Here is a 26,994-nt window from a genome sequence, read left to right as displayed (position 1 = left end):
ATGTGCTTTTTGCCTACTGAGCAATAATTGCCTGAACCTCACATATTTAGGATCAAAGAGCTGGGCCTCTGGGGCAGACAACATAAGTTCCAGGCAGACCTGATCCCAAACATTTAAATATGTATATATTAAGCTCTGAGTGTGATCTATTCCCCATCCCGCACCCCCACCCCGTCTTCATTTTCAGTCTTCAGTCTAAAGAACTGTGTTTTGAAGCATTACATTCCTTCTTACAATCATGATGTTGAACGAATTACTACACCTATTCCCATATCTGGATGCAGCCACCTCACAGACGTTGTGTCCAATACTACCTAGGAAGTAAAATAAATCCAATTTCTCATACTGAAGGCTACTGATGATATTTTTTTTCATTCCAGAGAGGGCTTAATAGTTTCCATGCATCATTGGTACACATAGGCTATGGATCTTTCCCACTAATATCTTCATGCCATATATAATATAAAATGTATTCAGAAATAGCAAAATGAAAAATAGTTTTGACTGAAACAAATGATATATGTTCCTGGAAAATATCTTCTTAGGAGATGCTGAATGGTCCATATTAAAAAAATTTAAAATTATAACCCTTTTTAAAAACAGAAAAACAAACAGAACTTGGTTTCATGATTGATTGGCATCAAGTTATTATTTTTCATTGTTTGAATTACACAAAGTATGCACTCGAAAGACAGTTTGTATTGCAATGTCAACATACAAAGGCACTTTCACTTTCATGTGCAGACTATTTGAACATATATACCAACAACAGGAAAGACTGGCACAAAATAAAAGTAGGGAGATTTAGCCTGAAGGAGCCCAGTTGCCCCCCAGCTGGCAGTTGTGGACAAGGAAGGGGCTGGCTTGTGCAGCTGTGGCAAGCTGAGCAGGCCCTAGCCAGCTGGGGAGGACTAGCCTCAGAGGGAGGCAATGGTAAACCCCCTCTGAATACCGCTTACTGTGAAAACCCTATTCATAGGGTAGCCATAAGTCGGGATCGACTTGAAGGCAGTCCATTTCTATTTTGGGATTATATTCCAAAAAGCAGTATTAAAACCAGTCAACTCATGGCTTAAAATCATTTTTATTGTCAATGTAAACGTGAATAGATCAGAAAAGGAGAAATAAGCTTTGATTCAGATTTTAACTCAGATTTTCAAGTTTTGAGAAGGAATACTGTCCCCTCCCCTAGCACATATTCTCTGCCCACAGCTATTTTTCTGGACTGTCCTCTCCAGGCTAAGGATGGGAGAGAAAGTGGATTTAGTTTTCAATTATAGGCGAACCTGCTTAATTCGTATTTTCCAAAGCAAGACAAACTGAAACAACGCCACCCTTCCAAATTCACACACTTGTCCAAATTTTGCAGTGTAGTTCTCCAGCTAAGTAATGTCTACAGAGAAGCATAAAGTGTGGATAAAAGTGCATACATAAGTGAATACAGCATATCAAAATGCAATATATTGTTTTGCAAGAATGTATATATTAGGCAAAATTACATACAAAGGTGTGTATATTAGGAGATATGTGCACTAAAACGCTGCTGAATTTTTATGAGGACTTGTTTTTAAAAATTTCTCAAACCGGTGGGGAGAACTGTATTTGAGATTGGAAAAACGAGAAACAGAACTTGTCAGATTCACCCATTCCTACTCAAGGCAAAGAATGTTTACTTCCGGTCATGGCTCAGGATCTGGACAGACACTTCGGGATCAGAAGAATGCGAGGATGCAGAGGTCCTTGAAAAGGGGGGAAAGCCTCTCCATAAATATTTCAAGAAGCAGACACTGAGAAATCCTCTCCAGGAAAGTCTAAATTTTGAGAGAGGGACAAACCTCTAGGGACCATGCTTCCTCTTGTCTCTTTCCCTCCAGAATTTTTAACTGCTAACATTGTCAGATGCTGCTTCCTCCCCAGAAATTCCTTTTGAAACTCAGCTCCTGGCACCCTGCCTTCATCACAGTGTCCCAGAAGTGGCAGCAGAAAGGCTCAGCAGTGTCACTAGAATGTCAACCCCCTGCTGCAACTTCTGTTAAATGAGCTCGTAGCTAGCTCCTCTAACCCCGCCCTCTCAGGTTGGTAGCCAATAAGTGAGGTCAGGGTTGTGATTGACAAGGGATTTGTTGACCTCCAGGCAATAGCTAGAACTCATTGCAAGGTCAGAAACGGTTGTCTTTTCCTGGTTGTCTGAAAATCTCATAAACTGAGTAAGTATATAGCTTTCAGCAGTAGCAAAAATCCTGAAGAAGATGTAGAACAAAAATTCAGAGCAGAATCTTGATAGGCAATTGTTTACTGTAAACAAGTTCAGTTATGATTATAATAAAAGTATACATGCAGGGTTTTTTGGTTTTTTAAATTACTTGCAAACTTAGCGTATTATACATTTTATCTTTCAAATAATTTTTGAACAGAAATTTAAAAGAAATGTACATGCAGCTTATGATTACAATGTGTTATACACTAATTATGAGGAGCTAAATAAGTTTAAATTTTTCTGGGCTGTTGAAGAGAGCAATTTATTTGTCTAATTCAGAGCCTGTTTTGAAAACCTTCCAAATACAAAGCTTTATTTCTATACTCGCTTTTTCGTGAGTAAAATTGCAATGCTAATCCTCCATACCAGGAGTAAACCCCATTGAATTCAATTGGACTTACTTTTGAGTAGACATGGTTAGGATTGTGCTGTAAATCAATGGGACTTTTGAGTGAACATAGCAAAGGATTTTATCATTAATTTTTTTATTCAAATTTTCAAAAACAAAACAGAACAAAACAAAACAAAAATACAAATTAAACAATAAAATAAAATGTTGACTTCCGATTCGTCGCAGATCAGTTATAGGTCTACAATATATAACAATCCTGTCTCTTAAATTATATTACAAAATCACTTTCCTCCAGTAGTTATATTAATTAATCATCAAATCTCATAAACATCACTTTATTCTTTCCACAAAAAGTCAAAGAGAGGCTTCAACTCCTTGAGAAATATATCTGTCGATTTTTCTCCAAATAAACATGTCAATTAATCCATCTAATCAAATCTGTTAGGTCCAATAATTTCAATAGCCATTCTTCCATTATCAGTGTGAAATCCATCTTCCATCTTCCATCCTTGCACCCATAATAATCCTGTTAGGTCCAGTAATTTCAGTAGCCATTCTTCCATTATCAGTGTCCCATAATAATCTTGTTGCCTCCAGTAGTTATCTTAATTAATCATCAAATCTCATAAACATCACTTTATTCTTTCCACAAAAAGTCAAAAAGAGGTTTCAACTCCTTGAGAAATATATCTATCGATTTTTCTCCAAATAAATATGTCAATTAATCCATCTCATCAAATCTGTTAGGTCCAATAATTTCAATAGCCATTCTTCCATTATCAGTGTTAAATCCATCTTCCATCCTTGCACCCATAATAATCCTGTTAGGTCCAGTAATCTCAGTAGCCATTCTTCCATTATCAGTGTCCCATAATAATCTTGCTGTCATAGCCAAAGTCATATAATAAGAGTCTGATGGGAATTTCCTTCATCACAAATATTTTCTTGCCATCAATTCTGAATATGTTGCTAAAATATTGTTGTAAAGTCATATCTCTGTTTTTCTTTTTTACGAAATGCACCGGCACATCTCTTGAGAATTTTTCCATTGTCACATATCTGTAATTAATTCTATAGATTTTTTCTATGTCAAACTCCATCACATCATTCCAGACCAGAAATTTATCCAAGACATTGATAGCTTTATCTCTAATATCTTCATTAATTTCTTCAAGGACAACACTGAATTCCAAACAGTAAACTTTATCTCTAATATCCATAAACTCCAAGTCTTTTTCCAGTTCCACATTTGTTCCAATCTCCAGGGCTTGCATCTTCCCTTTAATTTTTCTTTTTTCATCTTCTAATGTTTGTTCAGTTGTATCTCTGATCTCATCAACCTCCTCCATTTCTTTAAGCTCCTGCTTCATTTTGCCAAATTCAATTTTCATTTCCTGTCTACCCTGTCTCAGGGTTTGTTTCATTATCTCAATCTCATCCATTATTTTCTGAAACATAATTACTTCCAGGGTCTCAGCCACTTTCTTGATTGCCATTCTTAAAACCACGAAGAAGAAAAAAACCACTTCTTATTCCAGCAACAAAGGGGTTAATGTTCCAAGTCTGATGACATCACAGTGTAGACAGTGTAGACAGCACAGCCTGCCTTATCTCTTATATGTTCAGGAATGCAAAACAAATTCAGTTCACAGCATCAAAACAGTTAGTGGCATCGAGAACAAGCAGATTCGTCAAAATGAAATAGACCAGAAAAAATAGTCCCAGACATACAATACTCAAAAGTTCATAAATCAGATTTATTTATTTTTTTCTCTTCGGAATAGAAATCCCTCATCCGTTTGTATCTTTAAAATGCACAATTCCAGGCCAGCTTTTTGCAATAAAAACAAAGATAAGCCATCTCGATTTCTTTCCTCCTTAATTTCGTAAATGAAAGAGAAGAGTTATAACTCACCCAGGAATTCTTTATAGCTGATTCATTGACAAATCTCTTTTTGCTGTAACAATTTAAGCCAGATGATAAAAATAGAAAGAAGGATGCTTGTCTGTTGAAATCCGTTTTTCTTTAAAGAAAAGATAAACGTCTCGCTTAATCAGTTAGAGCTTGTTTGGAAGTCCGTCCGGCATTGCTGGCTGAACCTTCTCTCATAAACTAATGAAATCCAGTCCCCCCAACAAACACAAGCTTCTGTGGTTAATCTCTAGGTTTCTCCCTGCCCGGGAGAAAGTCTTTACCAGCCAAAAAACACACGTTCTGACTGATTTTAAAACTGAAAAAGCTTCCTCTGAGACGAGAGCTCGACTCAAAGGCAGGCACAGGCGAAGCAACCCTTCCCGGAAGTCCAACCCTTCCCAGAAGTCCAAGTGAACATAGCAAAGGATTGTGTTGTTGTTGTAAATCTTTCTCTCCCCCTCCAATTAGACAGGGCTTATCTAGGTGTCACTGCTTTTATTTTGTAGGAAATTAATACTCTTTTTTTTTTAAACAAATGTTCTGCAATGACCAACTGGTTTTGACAATAAACTATTATATGGGGTGTATGTATTTTTACATCTCCAGTGTGTATGTGTATATATATGGAGTCTTTCAAACAATCCTGTGAGGTAGGGTTACCGATTGGAAACCAAATTAATTCACAAGAAATAAATCCATGTAAAATCCAATAACCATAAAACAAGTATCAAATAGTTGCAAAGCAGCTTAAATTGGCATGATTCTGAATTTTGGGTTGGGTGAGTGAAGTTCCTTATCACTTGAGGTTGCAGTCCTGTGTACACTTCCCTTGAGTAAGCCCCATTGAATGCATTGGAAATTGCTTCTGAGTAAACATGTATAGGATTGCACTAAAAATATCTTTACAGATTGTGTAAATAATAAACATCTTTGACAGTCATGCATATATAACTATTTCTTCATACTATGTCCCGATAAGTATCTAATTTCACATCATGGTTGTACATTATTTTTTTGTCTACATTTTAACTGTGTCCTTCTTCCCTGGGGTAGTCATGGTTGCCCTCTGTTGTTTTCACTCTGCGGGGCAGATTAGGCTGAGAGATGGTGAGTAGCCCATGGTCACACAGTAAACCTTGTAGCTGATTTCCATTTTAAAAAATTAATTAAAATGATTTACATGCAGGCAAAGTTTATTAAGTAGATCCTCACAATACATTTAAAGCACATCCAATGTGCATTTAAAGCGTATGACTTCCCCAAAGAATCTTGGGAAGTGTAGTTTCCCCTTCACGTACTTCAAATGTATGTTGAATGTGCTTTAAATGAATGGTGTGGACCTGCCCTAGGTAGGCTGTGCATTCATTAGTGAATTGAAAAGAACAATTTTAAAAGATACTTTTTAAAACAGTGGTAAGGCACATGCTTTGCATGCCAAGGTCCAAAATTCAATTTGTGGAAAAGACTATTGCCTGGAATCCTGGAGAGCCATTGCTAGTCCATGTGATCAGTACTGAGCTAGATGGTACCAAATGGCCTGTGTTGATATAAGGTAGATTCCTTTGTTCCTAAAAAAAGAAAGAGACCCCAAGGGCTATAATGACTTCAAAATTGATTTATGTATTTTATTTACAACATTTATATAATACTTTATTTTAAAAAGAAACACCCCAAAGCAGTTTACAGAAGGAATTAAAGGCTAGGTTAGGGGACATAGGCAAGGCTGCTGAGAGATGGGTACTGGGGGTACAAATGTACAAGGCCCCATGTTCAAGGATCCCATGGGCTGAGAGATGGTGCATAGCCTATGGTCACCCAGTACACTTTGTAGCTTATTTCCATTTTAATATTTAATTAAAATTATTTATAAGTAGGCAAAGTTTATGAAGTAATGCAGATCCACAGAATACATTTAAAGCGCATCCAACTTGCATTTAAAACACATGACTTCCCCTAAAGAATCCTGGGAAGTGAAGTTTCTACCTCACAGTTATAGTTCCCACCACCCTTAACAAACTACAGTTCTCAGGATTCTGTAGTGGGATTCATGTGCTTCAAATGTATGTTGAACGTGCTTTAAATGCATGGTGTGGATCTGCACTAGGTATGATGTTCATTCGTTAGTGAATTTAAAAGAACAATTTTAAAAGATACCTTTTGCCTGGAATCCTGAAGAGCCATGGAATGCTAGTCCAGGTCATCAGTAGTGAGCTAGATGGTATCAAATGCCCTGACTTTGCACAAAAGAGGAAAGAGACCCAAGGGCCACAGTGACTCCAAAATTTATTTATTTATTTTATTTACAACATTTATATACTGCTTTATTGTAAAAAACCTCAAAGCAGTTTATAGAAGGAATTGAAACAAAAGTATTGGCAAAAACAGTTAAAGACAGGTATTTAAAACCATTCAAAATAATAAAACCAACATTCACGTAAAAACAGAAAAAAACTTAATAGCTTCTACTTGCCTGGGTAGTCTTGCCTAACCAAAAATGTTTTTAACAGGTGCCAAAATGGGTACAATTAAGCAGCCTGCCTAATGTCAATAGGCAGGGAGTTCCAAAGAGCAGGTACTGCCACGCTAAAGGATTGATTTCTTACAAGATCACAACAAGTACTATGTGGCACCCATAACATGGAAAGCACACCTTGAACTTGGCTTGGTAGCAAATCAGCAACCAGTGCAGATTTCACAGCAGAAGTGTTATGTGCTAATAGGGTCTCACTCAGGTCAGCAATCATGCCATAGCATTCTGCACTAACTGCAGCCCCAGATTCAGGTTGTGCTGCATGGGGATTTCTGTGACCTTGGCTGACTGGCTGCCAGGGTTTTTTTTTAGCTTTGGTTATGAATTCTGACTGGTTGTGGGAGTTTTTTGTCTTACTCATAGGAATTTTGTTGTGGTTGGTATGGTATAGTATTTAAAAAATCATTGCTCTTTCCTTTTCCTTTTTCTATTTGCATTTCAGTTATCTCTGACCTTACTCCCTTACATCCATAGAAGCAACAACAGTGGTTCCATGCGCTCAGCTGAACTCACTTAAACCCACTGATGATGCACCTTGTTGTTTGCATAATGGTTTGTTTCTTGCCCAATAGTGATAAAAGAGAATACACATACTGGTAAGTGTGGCTTCAATTGTTGTTGTTCCCAATCTACTGCCTGTGAAGGTAGAGCATACCATGTGTGTTTTGTCTCTGTCAGTTATTACTCACTGGAATTGGATTGGCTGTCAAAGTGAGTTTATAGCAGCCCACACAGTAGGCAGGAAAGAATAGAGAATCTTCCTAACTCTTACTCATTTGTCAAACCTCTCTCTACAGTGAAGTCTGTAAGGAAGTTTGGAACAGCCATGTTAAAAGGCAGGCAGGGCATTCCAGGCAGAAGGTTACCAACCCTGCTTGGATATGGATATCATTGTAGAGGATCCCTAGTCAAGCCTTACCAACAGCACAATCCTAAACATATCTACTCAGAAGTAAATCCTTATGAGTTCTATGGGGCTAGTCCCTTAGTGTGTTTAGAATTGCAGCCTTCAGGGGCATCCATCTTTACTCCTGAGTGCCCCCATCTAACATCTCCACAACATTAGGCTCCCTTCTTCCTACAATGGCTTTCTGGTTACTGGTGTGGTGGAAATAAATGAAGGCTGACCACATTTCAGAATGGTTATGATGACTTTATTTTTTCTTATTTGCTGCAGCAAAGAGAGTGATCTTACAAGACTGTGTTGTAAGGGAAAATGGAGCTCTCTGCTCTCTTGAACAGATTGTTTAAATACTTTTACTCAGGAATAAACATGTTACAGGCAAGCATAACAGGATATGACAAGGGGAACTGTGCAGGGGCTTGTCTCAGAAGCTTCTAACATTTCTTCTAACTATAACACTTATCCTATCCACAGCGTAATTATCAACGGCAGATGGACATATTGGACAGTTAGAAATTCCCCAGCATCTAGCTTAACCACAAACCATTCTGTTCCATTTCCCCTAGCTTGCTGCCTTTATGGTCTGTCAGCTTTACCAAGATGCTAGCTTTGCAGAAATGATTCTAACTTCTACTTATGGAGATATGTTCACCCAAAATGTATGCTGAGGTCAAGATGGACTTCAGTTTTCCAGTTTTCTCCAACACTCCCCCCTTTGGCAGCCTCTGGCTACCATTCAATACTCAATTAATGACACTTAGATGTGAGTTTTTCCTCAGTTCCAGAAATAAGCACCACATGCTACTAATGCTAACATGCAGGAGTTAGTCAGAGATTTAAAAAACTTCTATCATGATCAGCATTAACAAGATATGAGCAGTCTTCTCTTTGATTTACTGAAGCTCATATTTCGACTGTTGCTTCTTCTGGACTTCTTCTGGGCCTGGCAACCAAGAGGTCTTTTGTATCTTTAAAAGTTCTGCAGGGGGAACGGAGAATTCCACCTTGTGTTTTTTCCCATTACAGGGTTGCAAGAACACCTGCCCTTGGCTGACTTTCTCTTCTCCTAAAGATACAGGATCAGTCTCAGGGATTGAACCTGGCAACCCTAGCCCAGGTCCATTTAATGATCTAGCCTACTTGCTTCTGGCAAGAAGAGTTTAAGGGCCCTCAGGCCAGGATAGTCACCAGAAGGCCATTGTAGGAAGAAAGGAGCCTAGTGTTGTGGAGATGTTAAATAGGAGCACTCAGGAATAAAGATGGATGCTCCTGAAGGCTGCAATTCTAAACACACTTACTAAGGAACTAAGCCCCATAGAACATAACAGGACTTACTTCTGAGTAGATATAGTTAGGATTGTGCTGTTGGTAAGGCTTGACTAGGGATCCTCTGCAAAGATATGAATATCAAAGCAGGGTTGGCAACCCCTGCCTGGAATGCCCTGCCTGCTTCATAACAGAGGGAAGCATGCACAGGACTGCAATTCAGTGATTAGGAACTTCACTCACCCAATCCAAAATTCAGAATCATGCCATGTTAAGCTGTTTTGCAACTGTTTTATACTTGTTTTATGGTTATTGGCTTTATTTCTTGTTGTGAGTTGCCTTGGTTTCCAACCCTACCTCACAGGGTTGTTGGAAAGACTCCATATATATACACACACTGGAGATGTAAAAATACATACACCCCATATAATAGTTTATTGTCAAAACCAGTTGGCCATTGCAGAACCTTTTTTTTAAAGTATTAGTTTCCTACCAAATAAAAGCAGCTACACCTAAGTAAGCCCTAACTGCTTAAAAAAAACAAAAAGATCAGAGGGGTAGAGAAAGATTTACAACACAATCCTTTTCTATGTTCACTCAAAAGACCTATTGATTTTCAGCACAATCCTAACCACATCTACTCAAAAGTAAGTCCTACTGGATTCAATGGGGTTAGCTCCCAGGTATGTGGAATTAGCATTGCAGTTTTACTCCCAGAAAAGCTTCATACTGTAAAGGTTTTCAAAACAGGTTATGAATAAGATAAATAAACTGCCCTCTTCCCGTAAAATTTAAAATTGTTTGACTCCTTAATTAGAAAAGTATAACACTGCAGCATGTACACTTTTTAAAACTTCTGTCCAAAAATTATTGAAAGATAAAATATATAATATGCCATTTTGCAAGTAATTAAAAAACCCTGCATGCACACTTTTATTATAATTATAACTCAAATTGTTTACTGTGTATGCCCACCAAGAACCTGCTATAATCTTCTATTGTAGTGCAATCCTATGCATGTTTACTCAGAAGCAAGTCCCAGTCTTGTATAGAGAAAGTACTCTTTATGCTGCTGAAAGTTATGTATTTACTGAATTCCTGATGTGAGAGAAGCAGGAAAAGGAAACAGTTCTCAGAACCAGAAATGAGGTTTAGCTATTGCCATTGTCGATCACAATCCTGACTTCACTTATTGGCTAAAAACCTGAAAGGGCAGGGATTAGAGCAGCTGGTACAAACAGAAGTTGCGGGCGGGGGGGGGAGTGGCGGCTGACATTTTGGTTTATATCTTTTGAACCAGACCACCTAGAAACTTAATTTTTTTAAAATGAAAGTAAGAGTCCGGAGATTAAGGTAAATCACCTGAGGACCCAGAGAGGACCCACAGAAGCCAGAGTCTCTGGGCAAAAACCAGACACCTGGCAACCCTATCTAGAAGTTGTAATGCAAACTGCGGTGGCCAGGGTGCTGGCTGGTGAGTGCCAAAAAATGCTCATGTATAACTCCAATTTTGCAACAACTGCTCTGGTTTCCTATTGTTTTCCAGGCCAAATTTAAGGTGCTTGTGCTGACATTTAAAGACCTAGGCTCCAAATATCTGAAAGAACATTTCCTCTCATACTGACCTGGCTGTGTGTTATGATTTGCAGGAGAAACCCTGGTAAGGGTCACCCAGTGAGGTTCTTGGGGTGGGGATCCATAGGTGGGTGTTCTTGATGGTAGCCCTATGCCTTTGAAATGACATTTCCTCCTTGGTGTATCTCACAACACTGCAGTCATTTCATTGTCAGGTTAAGACGTGTTCTTTGGGGAGGGGTGAGAATCATTGGATTCAATTTTTATCGCTACTGCTGTTGTAATTTGTATGAAATTCATGCCTGCTATAGATGCTTTAATATATTGTTTAACCTTTGGTTTTTATTTTCTGTTTTTCTGCCCTGGGACCTTTGGATGAAGGGCAGACTATAAATGAGTCAATAAAATTGTATTGACTTATTTTATTTATAAAAGTATTTCTAATCCTCCAACTCGTTAAAAAAAGCAGGGTGGTGTAACTAAAACAGCATAAAATTATAAAATGTGTTTATTGAATTTATATCCCGCCTTGAACGAGCATAAAAAATGGAGCAAATGACCAACACTGAATCAACTTAATCCTCTAAAAACAATCAATCAATCAATCAATTAATATGTCAGGAAGAAACAAGTGTGCAGACCCCTGCCATGTCTGCTGGAATATAAAACAGGTGAGGGATGCTACACACCTCTCAATTTTTCTCTATGATACAGAGCTCACTTTAAAGTTATCTGGTTGGCCACTGTGTGAAATAAACCACTAGATGAGATAGGACTGAATGCTCTGATCCAACAGTGCTCTTCCTACCTGTGCAATGCTTGGGGAATGCATCTGGTAGTGGCAGCACATAGCAAGGCCTTGGAGAGCCTGGAAAACATTTGAAATGCTTGATTTGAGGACAGAGCCAGCCCTGAGAGCATGCTTTTAAATAATGGCCAATTGTTCTTGAAATGCACTCACAGTGTTGTTGGGAGGCCTTCGGCTGTCACTCTGCAACTGCTCTATACAGAGAATATCTTTTCAAGTATTATCAAGCAATTATGTCTACATTTCATTTCAGCATGCCAATTACCACTTTGCCCTCAGAAATTCAAAACACATTTCCAAGATTCAGAATATTTGCTGTCGCCAGCCCAAACTACTGCAGCCCAGGTGAAAAGGGCATTATGCTTTTTATTTTATTATATACATACCAGCCTTCCCCAACCTGGGGTCCTTCAGGTGTCGCTGGACTCCAGCTCCTATCAACCCCAGTCTGCATGGCCAATAGGGTTCATGAGAGTCGTAGCCCAACAACATTTGGAGAGCTAGTTGTTGGGGAAGGCTGAGAATAACATTTTAAACGTAATCAGTTTATCGAGATAAGCTCATGCTGTATCTATGTTTGTGTAAAGTATATTCATCAGAAAGTGTGAAATTATATATTGTCATCACGTAATGCCGCACTGGATTGTCATTTTAGGTGTTATGCCAGTTATGCAGCTTTTGGTGTAAGATACTGATCTTGTCTGACTAGCATTATCAAGAAAAACATGAGTACCTAAAAAGTTTCTGCAATAAAAAGAATCATGCTGGGCCTATGGAGTGAGAGCCTTACACCCTTATTATGGAAATGTAATGGAAACACTGCATAATAACGGGAGAATGTGCAGAATTAATGGAGGCTCTTCCAGGAAATCCTGAAGAACCACTATTAACCAGTGTTGACAGTACTGATGTAGATGGGCCACCTGATTCAATATAAAACAGCTTCCTATCAGAGAGCCTTTTTGGCTTAGGGCGGTATATAAATTAAATAAATAAATAAATAAATAATATGTGCTGTTGGCAGTAAACACTTCCAGGGGCAAAAGTGTCTACAAGGCTGTGATCTTTAGCAGGAAACTGGCAGGGGTCTCTGATGCAAATTAGGAGCACGTTTTAGACTGAGGCCTTAGACTAGAGATGTGAAGCCTAGGGAAAAAACCAAGAGAACATGAGAAAGAGGAATGTTTTTAAACAAATTTTTCCTGCTTTTTCCCCTGGGTCTTTACATCTCTACCCACAACTGCTTCAAAGTATAAGAACATAAGAACATAAGAAGAGCCTGCTTGATCAGGTCAGTGGCCCATCTAATCCAGCATCCTGTTCTCACAGTGGCCAACCAGGTGCCCGGGGGAAGCCCGCAAGCAGGACCCAAGTGCAAGAACACTCTCCCCTCCTGAGGCCTCCAGCAACTGGTTTTCAGAAGCATGCTGCCTCTGACTAGGGTGGCAGAGCACAGCCATCATGGCTAGTAGCCATTGATAGCCCTGTCCTCCATGAATTTGTCTAATCTTCTTTTAAAGCCATCCAAGCTGGTGGCCATTACTGCATCTTGTGGGAGCAAATTCCATAGTTTAACTATGCGCTGAGTAAAGAAGTACTTCCTTTTGTCTGTCCTGAATCTTCCAACATTCAGCTTCTTTGAATGTCCACGAGTTCTAGTATTATGAGAGAGGGAGAAGAACTTTTCTCTATCCACTTTCTCAATGCCATGCATAATTTTATACACTTCTATCATGTCTCCTCTGACCCACCTTTTCTCTAAACTAAAAAGCCCCAAATGCTGCAACCTTTCCTCGTAAGGGAGTCGCTCCATCCCAGAGCTTGGAAAAGTTACTTTTTTGAACTACAACTCCCATCAGCCCCAGCCAGCATGCGTTGGCTGGGGCTGATGGGAGCTGTAGTTCAAAAAAGTAACTTTTCCAAGCTCTGCTCCATCCCCTTGATCATTCTGGTTGCCCTCCTCTGAACCTTTTCCAACTCTATAATATCCTTTTTGAGATGAGGCGACCAGAACTGTACACAGTATTCCAAATGCGGCCGCACCATAGATTTATACAACGGCATTATGATATCAGCTGTTTTATTTTCAATACCTTTCCTAATTATCCCTAGCATGGAATTTGCCTTTTTCACAGCTGCCGCACACTGGGTCGACATTTTCATCATGCTGTCCACTACAACCCTGAGGTCTCTCTCCTGGTCAGTCACCGCCAGTTCAGACCCCATGAATGTATATGTGAAATTAAGGTTTTTTGCTCCAATATGCATAATTTTACACTTGTTTATATTGAATTGCATTTGCCATTTTTCCACCCATTCACTCAGTTTGGAGAGGTCTTTTTGGAGCTCTTCGCAATCCCTTTTTGTTTTAACAACCCTGAACAATTTAGTGTCGTCAGCAAACTTGGCCACTTCACTGCTCACTCCTAATTCTAGGTCATTAATGAACAAGTTGAAAAGTACAGGTCCCAATACCGATCCTTGAGGGACTCCACTTTCTACAGCCCTCCATTGGGAGAACTATCCGTTTATTCCTACTCTCTGCTTTCTGCTTCTTAACCAATTCCTTATCCACAAGAGGACCTCTCCTCTTATTCCGTGACTGCTAAGCTTCCTCAGAAGTCTTTGGTGAGGTACCTTGTCAAACGCTTTTTGAAAGTCTAAGTACTCTATGTCCACTGGATCACCTCTATCTATCTATCTATAAATGGTTTGCATGTAACTAATGTCACACGAGTAGCTTTAAATGGCCACCTAGCTGTGTAGTGAATGATGATAACAAAATGAGCTGACAATCTGCCTTTACTCATATTCACCACTCTGTCTCTTCAAACAAACCATAGCCCTTTAAAGTACCTTTAGTATTTATGAAACCAAAAACTAATCTTTTACAATGGAACACTCCAATCAATTGGTTTGGATAGCAATAATCCATTATGACGCACTAAATGTTGCTTTCTTGCATCAGAAAACCTATGTGAAAAGATCCTTACACAAATGGTTCCTCAAACCATTATCTTACCATTCCTATTAGGGACATTCTTTTTCATTCCAAAAAGACTAATTGTATAGCTTTCCTGAGTAATGGGTAAGAAGTTCAGTGGCTCTATTCAAAGTAGTGCTAAGGTCAACGTTCTGTTAGTGCAAGGATTTCTCCTTGCACAATGGAACATTCTCCCCCTTTCTTCCTGCCATGTACCCCTTAAATTTGCTCTGGCAGTTCCCCCAAACCTCTGGAGCATATTTAGGGATGGCATGGGGTGCATGTGGGAGAGGACAAGAGAGGAAATCCCATTGCGCTAGCACTAATCTTTGTGCTAGTGCAAAAATTTTGTTGAATACTGCTCCAGTGTCCAGATGGGGAAAAAATGAATCCATTGAGGTTGCAGTGCAGTCTATGAACACAAGCATAATTGAACACAATGGGACATACCTCTGAGTGAATGTATAAGATTGCAGTGTGCAGATTTGGGTGTGTGTGTGATTTTAAAATAGCTTGGTGACCCTGTCCTTAAATTGGTACCTAGTAAGTAACCTAACAACATACTGTTTCAACTAAAATGAGGAAGACAGATGAGTGGTAGATGGGCCAATGGTGGGCCAAATGAACAATTGTTTTCATTTCCCTCTGTTGGTCATTCTCAGTTCCAGCTATCGTTGAGGGATGGAGGAACTGCCTTGGTTCTCCTTTCTCCCTGGGCTGATTCCTTCCAGAAGAATTGCCAGGAAAGCAATGTGGTAGTGGTATAATGGGGCTATTGTTAAGCTGAAGAGGAGACCTCCCCTCTTATTAATCCCTTAGAGTTTGTAGCCAGCTATCTCCCAAAATACAAATGGGCAGGGCTCCATCCCTTTCTTATATTGTGAATAGGGTTGCCAGGTTCAGGGCCTGAGACTGATCCTGTAACTTTAGGAGAAGAGAAAGTCAGCCAAGTGCAGGTGTTCTTGCAACCCTGTAATGGGAAAAACCACAAGGTGGAATTCTCCCTTCCCCCTGCACAACTTTTAAAGATACAGAAGACCTCTTGGTTGCCAGGCCCAGCCTCCAAGAGATCTTTTGTATCTTTAAAAGTTGTGCAGTGGGGAGGGAGAATTCCACCTTGTGGTTTTTCCCATTACAATGTTGCAAGAACACCTGCACTTGGCTGACTTTCTCTTCTCCTAGAGATACAGGAACAGTCTCAGGGACTGAACCTGGCAACCCTAATTGTGAAGATGGCAGTTTGGATCAAGGGCAGTACCCTAGTCCTCCCTACTCCAAACCCAAGCTGTTAATTTGGAGATTCAATCAATGTTAGTGTTTACCTGGCCAATTCCTAGCCAATGCACCAATGTTAATTTGGTCCTGCAGTCAGGCTTCAGATTTGCTCATTAGCAACCCCGTGAGACTAGGAGTAAAGCATAACTCAGTGATAAAGACCACGCACTCAATATTCCAGCTGAAACTAATGTTTCATCTAAGGCAGTGGTTCCCAACCTGGGGGCCGGGACCCCCAGGGGCCCCACGAAGTAATCCAGAGGGGGCCGTGAACAGTAAAGAAATAAATTATTTTTTTTAAAAAGTCTTCACTCCCTCTACACTGTCTGCTTTCCACTGCCACTGCAGATGACACCTCCCCCTTGCTCCAAACAAGAGGGGAGGCCTTTTCTGAAGCTCCAGAGCGTCTTTCAGGTGCACTAAGGGCAGGCATCTGCCTATAAAATACATGGCAGATGCCAAAGTAGGCTGAGGGTGGAGCTACCAGGAAGAAGAGGGGATTACTATCACTGATTCCTGTCTCCTTGCACTGCTGCTACTGGCAACGCCCTTACTTAGAATGAGAGGAGAGGGCTTTTTGTGAAGCAAAAAGAAGCAAGCCTGCAAAGAAAGGCTGCTTTCCCCCTTCCTTCCTGGCAGCCAGCCTGCCTCCCTGGGGGGAGGGGGTCACGTTTTTTTTTCAGCTTATAAAGGGGGTCCCGTGCTCATAAAGGTTGGGAACTACTGATCTAAGGGATATCATAATCTTAGTATAGGACTTGAAGATACTGTAATGATATAGCAATACAATACCTTTAGAAAATATAGTTTTAGAAAAGCATTATAACTGAATTGACAAAGCACCCAGAGTCTTACTTCCTACCCTAACTGAAAATATGGTCTCCTAACTTCCCCCAGCCCAGTAGTTATGAAACAGAATTTCTATATTCCCTAGCTTACTAGCAATTTGGAATAAAGTTCAAAGTGACCCATGTAGGGCTGTGGGCCAGAATCACGGGGCCTTCAACTATGCCAGTGGTTCCCAGCCTTTATGAGTATGGGACCCCCTTTGTAACCTCACTTTTTACAACCCTTACATGCTAATTGTTGTAATTTTAGTCTTTGTTAATTGAAAAAACTCACATAATGAAGTGTTAAATAATGTCCCTTTTTATTTATCACAAAAGAAAATATAATATTTATTACCTGCCTTTCACCAGAAGGTCCCAGAGCAAGTTACATCACTTATAAACAACTTTTAACAAATTTTGAAGGAAATAAAAAGGAAGGAGATAACAGTAAACCACCCAGAGTTGTGAATAGAACCTGGCTGATGCCAAGGCATTTGGATTCTGGCTTTAAGTGTTCCACCTATATATAAGGAAGTTACATATAACAATAATAATAATATGTCTAACAGACAGAATGTCAACAGGTAATCGTTCCCCTTAATTGTATTTTCATACTAGAAAAGCCTTAATTTAATTTCTGTTTAATTTCTGCCTGCCACCCAGCTGTTAAAAGCAGAAGAGCCCTGTTGCCTCCAGTGCCAACCCTAAACCATGCAAACAACTCAAATTAAGAGTAAAAAACAACAAAATTTGGGCAACTTAACATATTTTAAAATATTTTTAAAATATATCTAAAATGAACATACACAACTGTATAAAAACACACTCAAAGCCTTGAGAAACAGCAACAAAAATACACTGAGCACATCCAATTTCACATTTTAAAAATTTACTTTTTCTATCATTTTTTTTGCTTACTTACTATTTTGGGTCAGCCACTAACTCTCAGCCTAACCTGCCTCATATGGCTGTTGCTCCATTGAATTCTAGAGGTCTTACATCTGAGTAAACCTGATTGGGATTGTAGCCTAAGCCCTTGTATTATAAACATAAATTTTCACTTCCTTTAACCAAAATGATGCAACTTTGTCCTATAAAGCCCCATGCCCCCCCCAAAAAAGTAGTACATTTTCAAAGTTTCAACAGAATCTTAGTCTGGTCTGATTATTACAGAACCCATAGACTATGGATTACCATAACCTACCTAGAGAAGAAGTGTAACTAGAACCCTTGCTGCTTCAGCAGTTCTTCACCTGCAGTGGTTTCCAGATTTTTTCCTCACATACCAGTTGAAAATTGCCGAAGGTCTTGGCAGACCACTCAATGATTTTTCTCTTGCAATTATGTACTATGCTAGAGGGTATATGTTTTTTAATTGCACTTTTACAAATGCTACATGGACTATCAGAATGAAGCTCACGGACCACAGTCTGGGAACTCTTGACTTAGGATATGTGCACCCTGACACATTCCATCACTTATTTTCCAAAAAAGGTCAATAATGTTATGATTCCACATGGTGGCTATTGTCTTCGTCACCTTCCTTAGCATCTCAGTATGCTGATGGCATGGTGTTTCCATCTAATCTTACCAGCCAATATGCCAAGGTCTCACGCAGTAGTAAGTGAAATCCAGCACAGAGTTCCAAACAGTCTATGCATGGTGTCTCAGAGTTGAACATTTCATCCATGTTGGTCCATTATGACTGCTGCTGTTTGCTGTAATTGATAGTTCTGCCCAGCAGGGTCCAGATTAACACAAGCCACTGCTGTCACCATCACTACTTTGCTCACATCACAGCAAGTGCTACCCCCTTGTAGATGTCTTGACTGTTGCCTCCTCCCCCAAACCTGATGGGGGAATATTGATTGATTGATTGATTGATTGATATCCCGCCCTTCCTCCCAGCAGGAGCCCAGGGCAGCAATATGACTACTTGGTATGAAACAACTCATGTCTGTGTACCCATGGAAAGCCTCTGCTTTGCAGTGGAGCTCAGCAGCCTTATGTTTTCTGCAGGAAGATGTGCAAGGGCTCAGATGTAATAGCTTCAAGTCTAATTCTCCTGTTCATGCAGCACAAAGTACAATTGCTTCTGATGAAACTTTTGCCCCTTGCTGGATCTTAATAACACTTGGTGAGTCAAATTGGTTCTGCCCCTTGGGTGTGCTATTGAATCAAATTCCTTCCCCTCTTGTTTTCCCCCCTCCTCCTGTTTATTAACAGCAGCTTCCTTCAGTGTGTGTTTGTCATCAGCCTTTTTTCCCCTCATTTCCAGCTCTCAGATTTTTCCACGCTTGTAAAGAGATTGCTGAAGTATCTGATTTGTGATTACTCATGATTAACCAACAGTAGGAATTGATTTGGCAATAATGGCTGAAGATGTGTTGTTCTCTTCAGGTGGGTTTCATTTTCATCCTTTTTTTCTGTACAGTTTAATGTTATCCTTAGATTGTTGTGAAAGTCAAGCCTTTTGAAAAACTAACTTGGTGTTCACATTTCTTCTCTTTAAAGTGTAATCAGTAGTGTGGGGTAGATGATATGTTGCAATTTAACAATCTAGGACTTCAATTTAACACTTCTAGTGCAATTTAACACATCTAGGAGGAAGGGCAGGATATACATGTAATAAATAAATAAACATATTGAATTTGGATTTATTCTCGAGTTGCCATTTTTTTATGTAGAATGTTTGATTACAACAGGGATAAGGAACTCTGTGGTCCTCTAGATGTTGTCAGACTTCAACTCCTATTAGCCCAGCCAGCATGGCTGATGATCAGGGACAAGGAGAGTTGGAGTCCATAGATTTCCCAGAACCTAAGCAGAGCCCTGAAGGATTAGCCTCCAGAATAAAGGACTAGGGTCCTTTCCATGTTGCTATAGAAGGCAATGGTACTTCATTTATTTTCAATGATTTTATTATTACATTTATGTTGTTATTTATTTCATTTATTAATTGCTTAATAAGCCTGCACCTCAAGGTGGAGTACATGGTTCTTCCTCTCTCCATATTATCCTTGCAATAACCCTGTGAAGTAGGTTCCTGCTGCCCTGGGCCCCTGCTGGGAGGAAGGGCAGGATACAAATTAAATAAATTATAATAATAATAATAATAGGTTGAACTGTGAGTTGGTGATTGCCCCAAGTTTCCCTGGTGAGCTTCATGGCTGAGTGGGGATTTGAATCCTGGTCTCCAAGGTCCTATGCCAGCTGTCTTCCAAGAACACTGTCTATCCCTTGACCACCAAAAGTCCCAACAAGGGAACTACTACCCAGCCACTACTTCATCATGCTCTCTGTTTCCCTCCCCTTTACTCAGGTGTTGATTTCAGTGGAGGCTGGCGGCTTCATGTTAGCTGGGCAATGGAATCTGCTCTGGAGTTTAGTCAAAACTTTCAAGGTGCTGTCCAAGGTGCTGAAGCCTGTTCCCAAAATAAGTTCAGCACCTTGGACAGCTCCTTGAAAGTTCAGAATAAAACCCAGAGTGGATTCCACTGCCCCACTGTCATGGAGCCACCACTGGTTGATTGCATGCCATACACAAACTTCTTCCATTGAGTGTCTTCTCATGTACTTACAGAAGCATCATTCAAAATATATAAACAGAATGCTAGGCTTTTTTCAAACATCCCAGGCCAGGAGTGGGGAACCTGTGGCTCTCCAGAAGTTGTTTGACTCCACCTCCCATCAGCCCCCAGCCTGCATGGCCAATCATCAGGGATGATTGGAGTTCTAGTCCAGCAACATCAGTAGGGCCACAGGTTCTCTGACCCAGACAACTGTCACTCTGAATTTAATGCACAGATATTTTCTGAGCCATAGAATTCCTCCAGTTGTCAGGCAACTACTCCCCCCAAAAAAATATTCTTGCAACAAATTATACCAGAAGTGAAGACTTAAAAGCTTTGTGACTTTACCTACAGTACTTACTCTTTCTGTCATCTGAGAAAGGATTCCATAAATCAGCTGCAAGGTACTACCTTGTGCACCATCATATGGTACTGGGAGAACTAGGTTCCTGCCACCAGCATCTGTCCAACAGGGAAAAGCATAACCTGAAAAAAGAAAAGAACAGCTTTTTGCAGTTACAAAGCAGTCACATTTAACGACTACCAATAGTTAGCAAGACTAGATAAAAGAAGACAGATTTAGAGCTTTTACATTTTCACATGTTTAGACAGTTCTTCCATTTTCATTGCAAAGTATATAAATAATGCAAGAATATGTTCAGAAGGTGGAAGGCTAAGCTAGTGCTTAGTGCACATGGCTGGACATCATTGAGGACACCTTTGTAAAGAATTTGAGGTACAATGGATAAAAGCAACAGACAAAAGTATATGATGCAATGAGGTGGAAAATAGACTCAAAATTCTTTAATACCATTATGTAAATGAATGCCATTTCTTCACCTGGAACATTGTATTCAGTTCCACTTATACACTCTCAAAAATGGATAATATGCCTTCTTTTATCACCACACCCTAGCTATCATCACATTTTAGATGTATTATGGTATTGCCAATATCATAAAATCATAGAGTTGGAAAGGGCCTTAGAGATCATCTAATGCAACTCCCTGCTACTGCAGAATGCAATAACATTCCCAAGAGGTCACCCAGCTTAAATGCCTGCAGAGAAGGAGAGCCCACCACTTCCTCCTGAGGTAGTCTGTTCTACTGTCAAACTGTTGAAACGTTTCTCCTAATGTTGAACCAAAGTCTGCTAACCTGCAACTTCAACCCATTGGCTCAAGTCCTGCTTGCTGGAGCAGCAGAGAACAAGTCTGCTCATTCGTCTGTATGACAGGCTTCAGATATTTGAAGCCTTCTGTTATTTCTCCCTTGATTCTTCTCTTCTTCAGTGTAAACATTATAATATCTTTTTTATAAACCTATTATGTGGCTGAAGTGGAAAACAGATCTCATTGCCTCATCTCAAAAATAATTATACAGCCACAAGTGTGGCTGTATACTATAGCCAGCATGGATTTTTCGCATTCTGCAATGTTAAATTGAAAATATCCCCATACCATTCTGCTGCTTCCCATAAGCTCATTTCAAAACAAAACTTTACAAAACATATAGTCCTGAGTTCAGAAACACTTGCTTAACAACCGTCTAAGTTTTCATGGCAATACACGAAACAGAGAGAATTGAGGGCTCAAAGTGTAAAACAAGAGAAAAAAATCCAGACCCCTGTTGGACTTTTTTGTCAATGGTCTTGTAATTTGTTGAAATTAATACAAAATCAGCCATGTCCACAGAGTACCTGTCATCCAATTATTGACCTTGCCCCAAAAGGATGAAGATGGCAGCTGCGGTGCTAGTGGAGGGCGGTGGTGGCGGCGACGATGGAGGTTGCTCTGGTGGGGGCTGTGGGGGGCTCATGCCGGGAGGCAGCAGCAGCCTGGCCGCTGGGGGCTACCTGGCTGCGAGGGCTGCCCGGGTAGAGGAAGAGACAGAGGGGACGCCGCCATGGCTGCTTTGGTGGCGGGGGGGGCCTGTCATCATGGACACACTTGTTGGAGCGGGTGCTGGAAGAGGCGGCAGCCAACGGTGCCCTCAACCTGAGCGGCAGGAAGCTGAGGGATTATCTGTGGGGCAGCGCTGCTAGCCATGACCTTAGCGATACCATCCAGGCTGTACAATATTTCTTCGCTGCCACCGCTGCCTCCTACTCCCAGTCCCGGTCCCAGCCATCTGGCCATGAACTTCCAGGGCAGGCCCGTGCAAGGTGCCAGGCAACAGCAGGAGCAGAGCCTGGCAGCGCCGGAGGACCCATTGGGCCTATAGCCAGGCAGCGTGCCATAGCCACAGTTCGGTCTCTCTAACTCAGCAGCCACCCATGTCGAGATTGGCGCTTCGAGTCAGTACACCCTAACATCTACACCCTAACATCTATGCCATCTTATTGAGCGCATCGATGATCTCGCGCTCCAGAGCTGGATTCACGAGCACATTATCTCCACCGAGGGCCACAGAAATACAGCTGGAAGAGCTGGATAAAAACCATGCAGGAGACAAAGCCGTGGCAAGCCAGAATTCCCAACAAGATCAGAAGGATCCAGTATGATTCCTAAAGTATGATACCTACTATTGGAAGCTTGTAATTGCTGTTTTCTTTTTTTTCTTTTGAATAATGTTATTTGTTATTTAATTTTGAGAATTGTATTATTTTATTGATGTATTGATGTATTATGTTCTATTGATGTATTGTTATATTTATGTTTTTTGTAAGCCACCTTGAGGGCCTTTTGGCCATAAGGCGGGGTATAAAATTAATTAATTAATTAATTAATAATAATACTCTGACCTTCATCTTCTGCAGTTTAAACATTTTTAAAATGCATGGCTGATTTTTAATTAATTTAAGAAATTTAACATTGAAATCTATTATAGCAACGGGCATGCTTAGTAAGAACCAACTGTCAGTGTCCTAAAAGCCAGACTCCCTGCTGTTTGGCTTGGCTAATCAGGTGGCAACACGCATGCCAGACATTTATTTTACTTTAGATAGTCATGGCTTCCCCCAAAGAATCCTGGGAAGTGTAGTTTGTGAAGGGTGCTGAAAGTTGTTAGGAGACTCCTATTCCCAGAGCTTGGAAATGTTACTTTTTTGAACTGCAACTCTCATCAGCCTCAGCCAGCATGGCCACTGGATTGGGCTGATGAGAGTTATAGTTAAAAAAGTAACTTTTCCAAGCTCTGCCTATTCCCCTGACACAGCTCCAGTGGCCAGAGTGGTTTAACAGTCAGTCCCTTTTCTGGTGATTGTAGCTCTGTGTGGGAAGGAGTTTCTCAGGCAACCAAGCATGTTAATCAACTGCAGTAAATGAGTTTCGGTCATTAGAAGTGGGCAATCCCATAGATATGGATGGATCCACACAATGCAAATACTAGACTTGATTAAATCAACTGTCTGCAGTAAATGAGATTCAATTAACAGAGGTGCAAGGGCCTGACAGCAATGTGCACTGTTAAAAAAAATGAGCAAAAGGTGACAATTACGGAGAAAATAGCTAGTGAGATATGGCCAACTCAAGTCCCAGCTCAAGTTGTATGCCCACTTATATCCTGATGAAATCAGACAAGAGGGAAGCAGTCCCAGAGCTTGGAAAAGTTACTTTTTTGAACTACAACTCCCATCAGCCCAATCCAGTAGCCATGCTGGCTGGGGGTGATGAGAGTTGTAGTTCAAAAAAGTAACTTTTCCAAGCTCTGGGTCTACCTCCACCCTCCTAGTCAGTATTGCTGCATGAAGCCAGCCATACCCAATTCCAGCAGACCGATCCAGAAGCAGAGTTATTGCCATGCATCCATGCCTAATTTTCCTCCTCTCTCCTTAGCTTACCCTGCTGTACTCCATCCCACTGCAGTTCTCAATCATGTGGGACTGGCTGCCCTGCACATGATGAACTACACATGTTGCTGTACTATTCCCCTGTAACAGTTTCTGTATGCAAATACAGGGAACCTCACTCCCCAAAACAGACACTGCTGGGTACTGTCAGAACAGAAGCTCATGGCCCACAGTTTGTAATCCCAGTTAGATAGTTATCCTGCTATGGAATACTTGTTTTCTTTTCTTAATAGCATGCTAAGAATCCTACTGGTTGTTCTATGACAAGCTAAAACTACTCGCTGTGACTGGAATCCACTCAGCAACATTAAGTTAAACTTCTACAGGAATTTGCAATCACAAATAAAAGGTTGCTTTCATTTGATTTTACTAGGTGGTCTAGTAATCAGGAGGAACCTGAGGTGATGGATGAGTAAAAAGTTATGCTGCGTGCCTAACAAAGCAGCAATGGAGGCTGACATTATGGAGGGGGAAAGCTGGATTATAATTCTTTCCCAGTGTTCTTGATTGGCTCCTGTGCCTTTAAGAGTTGCATAGAAGGGAGAATTCTGCCTGTTCTGCCTTCTGCCATTACTGAGATGTGGCAATTCTGCTAAGAAGCAGAGGATGCCTTGGCCTGATCATATTATACTCTGCCTCCATGGTTGGAAGCAGTATGCTTCTGAATTATGGTTGCCAGGTTCAGGACCTGAGACTGATCCTGTATCTTTAGGAGAAGAGAAAGTCAGCCAAGTGCAGGTGTTCTTGGAACACTGTAATGAGAAACACCACAAGGTGGAATTCTCCCTTCCCCCTGCACAACTTTTAAAGATACAGAAGACCTCTTGGTTGCCAGGCCCAGCCTCCAAGAGGTCTTCTGTATCTTTAAAATTGTGCAGGGGGAAGGGAGAATTCCACCTTGTGGTTTTTCCCATTACAGTGTTGCAAGAACACCTGCACTTGGCTGACTTCTCCTAAAGATGCAGGATCAGTCTCAGGCCCTGAACCTGGCAACCCTATTCTGAATACCAGTTGCTGGAAACAGAAGGGACAGTGCTGTTGCACTTAGGTCCTGCCTTGTTGGCCACTATGAGAACAGGATGTTGGACTAGATCAGCCACTGGCCTGATCCAGCAGGCACTTCTTATGTTCTTATACAGAGCTTGGAAAAGTTACTTTTTTAAACTACAACTCCCATCAGCCCCAGCCAGCATGGCCACTGGATTGGGCTGATGGGAGTTGTAGTTCTAAAAAGTAACTTTTCCAAGCTCTGTTCTTATATTATCTCACTGAGCTGTTTCTGTACTCAAAGAATCACTAAGCCAGCACTGAGATGTATGTCTTCAAGCACATTAAATGCTTCATAGAAGTTCATATGTCTAATAATGTCCTTCACCCATGGGAAGGGCTGGAGCTCAGTGATAAAGAACGTGTTTTAAATGCAAAGGTCCAAACAGGACTGGAAAAGATTTCTGTATAAAACCTCTGGAGATCAGTTGCCTGTCAATGCTGACCAGCCCTCCCCAACCTGGGGTCTTCCAGATGTTGTTGGTCTCCAACTCCCATCATCCCCAGCCAACACAATCAATGGTTAAGGATGATGGAAATTATAGTCTAAAACATCTGGAGGGCACCAGGCTGGGGAAGGCTGGTGGAGAGAGTACTGAGCTAGGTAGAACAAAGGTCTGGCTCAGCATAAGGCAGCATCTTATGTTTGGATACAAATACTTGAAAGCGTGTCTGGTAGGGAGTGGGGGGGGGAGCCCTGGTTCTAATCAAACTGGATTATGATTAAACTTCTCCTCAAAAAAGGATATTATGGAGCTGGAAAACGTGCAGAAGAGGGCAATCAAAATGATTGGGGGTTGAAGTAACTTCCCTATGAGGAAAGCGCACAACATTGGGGGCTATTTAGTTTAGAAAAAAAACCACGTAAGGGGTGAGATGATGGAGATGTATAGAATTATGCAGAGTATGAAAATAAGCATAAAGAAGTTTTTCTTCATCTCTCATAATACTTGAGTCTGGGTTCATTCAATGAAGCCGAAGGGTGGAAGATTCAGGACAAAAAAGAGGAAGTACTTCTTCACACAATGTACAGCTAACTTATGGAATTTGCTTCCACAAGATGTGATGATGGGTTTTCACCAATGGGTGTTCACCAACATAGACAACTTTAAAAAGGAATTAGATATTCATGTTACAGCCTGATCTTCTGCATTTCTACTCTGAAGTAAGTCCCACTGAGTTCAATGGAAGTTGGAAGTAAGTGTGCATTTGATTGAAGGCTCAGTCTCCTTACAGGAGTAGATACAGTTATGATCAACTATGTCAATGGTAGCCAATATGGTGACCTCCAGATGTTGCAGGACTACAACTCCCATCGTCCCATCTTCTTTGACCATTGGCCATGCTTCCTGGGGCTGACAGGAGCTGTAGTCCAACAACTTTCTTTCTTTCTTTCTTTCTTTCTTTCTTTCTTTCACCCTTAGATTTATATCTCACCCTTTCTCCCAGTAGGAGCCCAGGGCGACATTTGAAGCGTAAAACTTTGGCTACCCCTGAACTACATCTTAGTTCTTTAGTTATACACAATCTTCTTTTTCCTGTGTTCAATGCATCCATAAATAACTAGCAAATGTATGATAACTATTTTGATATTGCAAAATTCAAAACAGACAACCCTATATAATTGTAGTTTCATATTTGAGCTATGTTAACACTACATATTCAGCTCAGTAATCTTTACTCATGTCAGGTGAGTACATTACTCACTATAATTATTGAGAATGGTTAGGTAAAAGGGCTGGTTTTATGTGCACAGTCTTTCAATGGCTTTGCAGGACAATTCACTGAGGCTGAAACAGAGGCTGCAAGATATGTTCTCTTTGCCACTACCACTGTCATGTGGTCAAAATAGCTATGTACTCATAGTACTCATCCCTCTATTTGGTCAGA

Source organism: Rhineura floridana, chromosome 6 (assembly GCF_030035675.1).
Source record: "Rhineura floridana isolate rRhiFlo1 chromosome 6, rRhiFlo1.hap2, whole genome shotgun sequence".
Lineage (NCBI taxonomy): Eukaryota > Metazoa > Chordata > Lepidosauria > Squamata > Rhineuridae > Rhineura > Rhineura floridana.
This window is presented reverse-complemented; position numbering follows the sequence as displayed.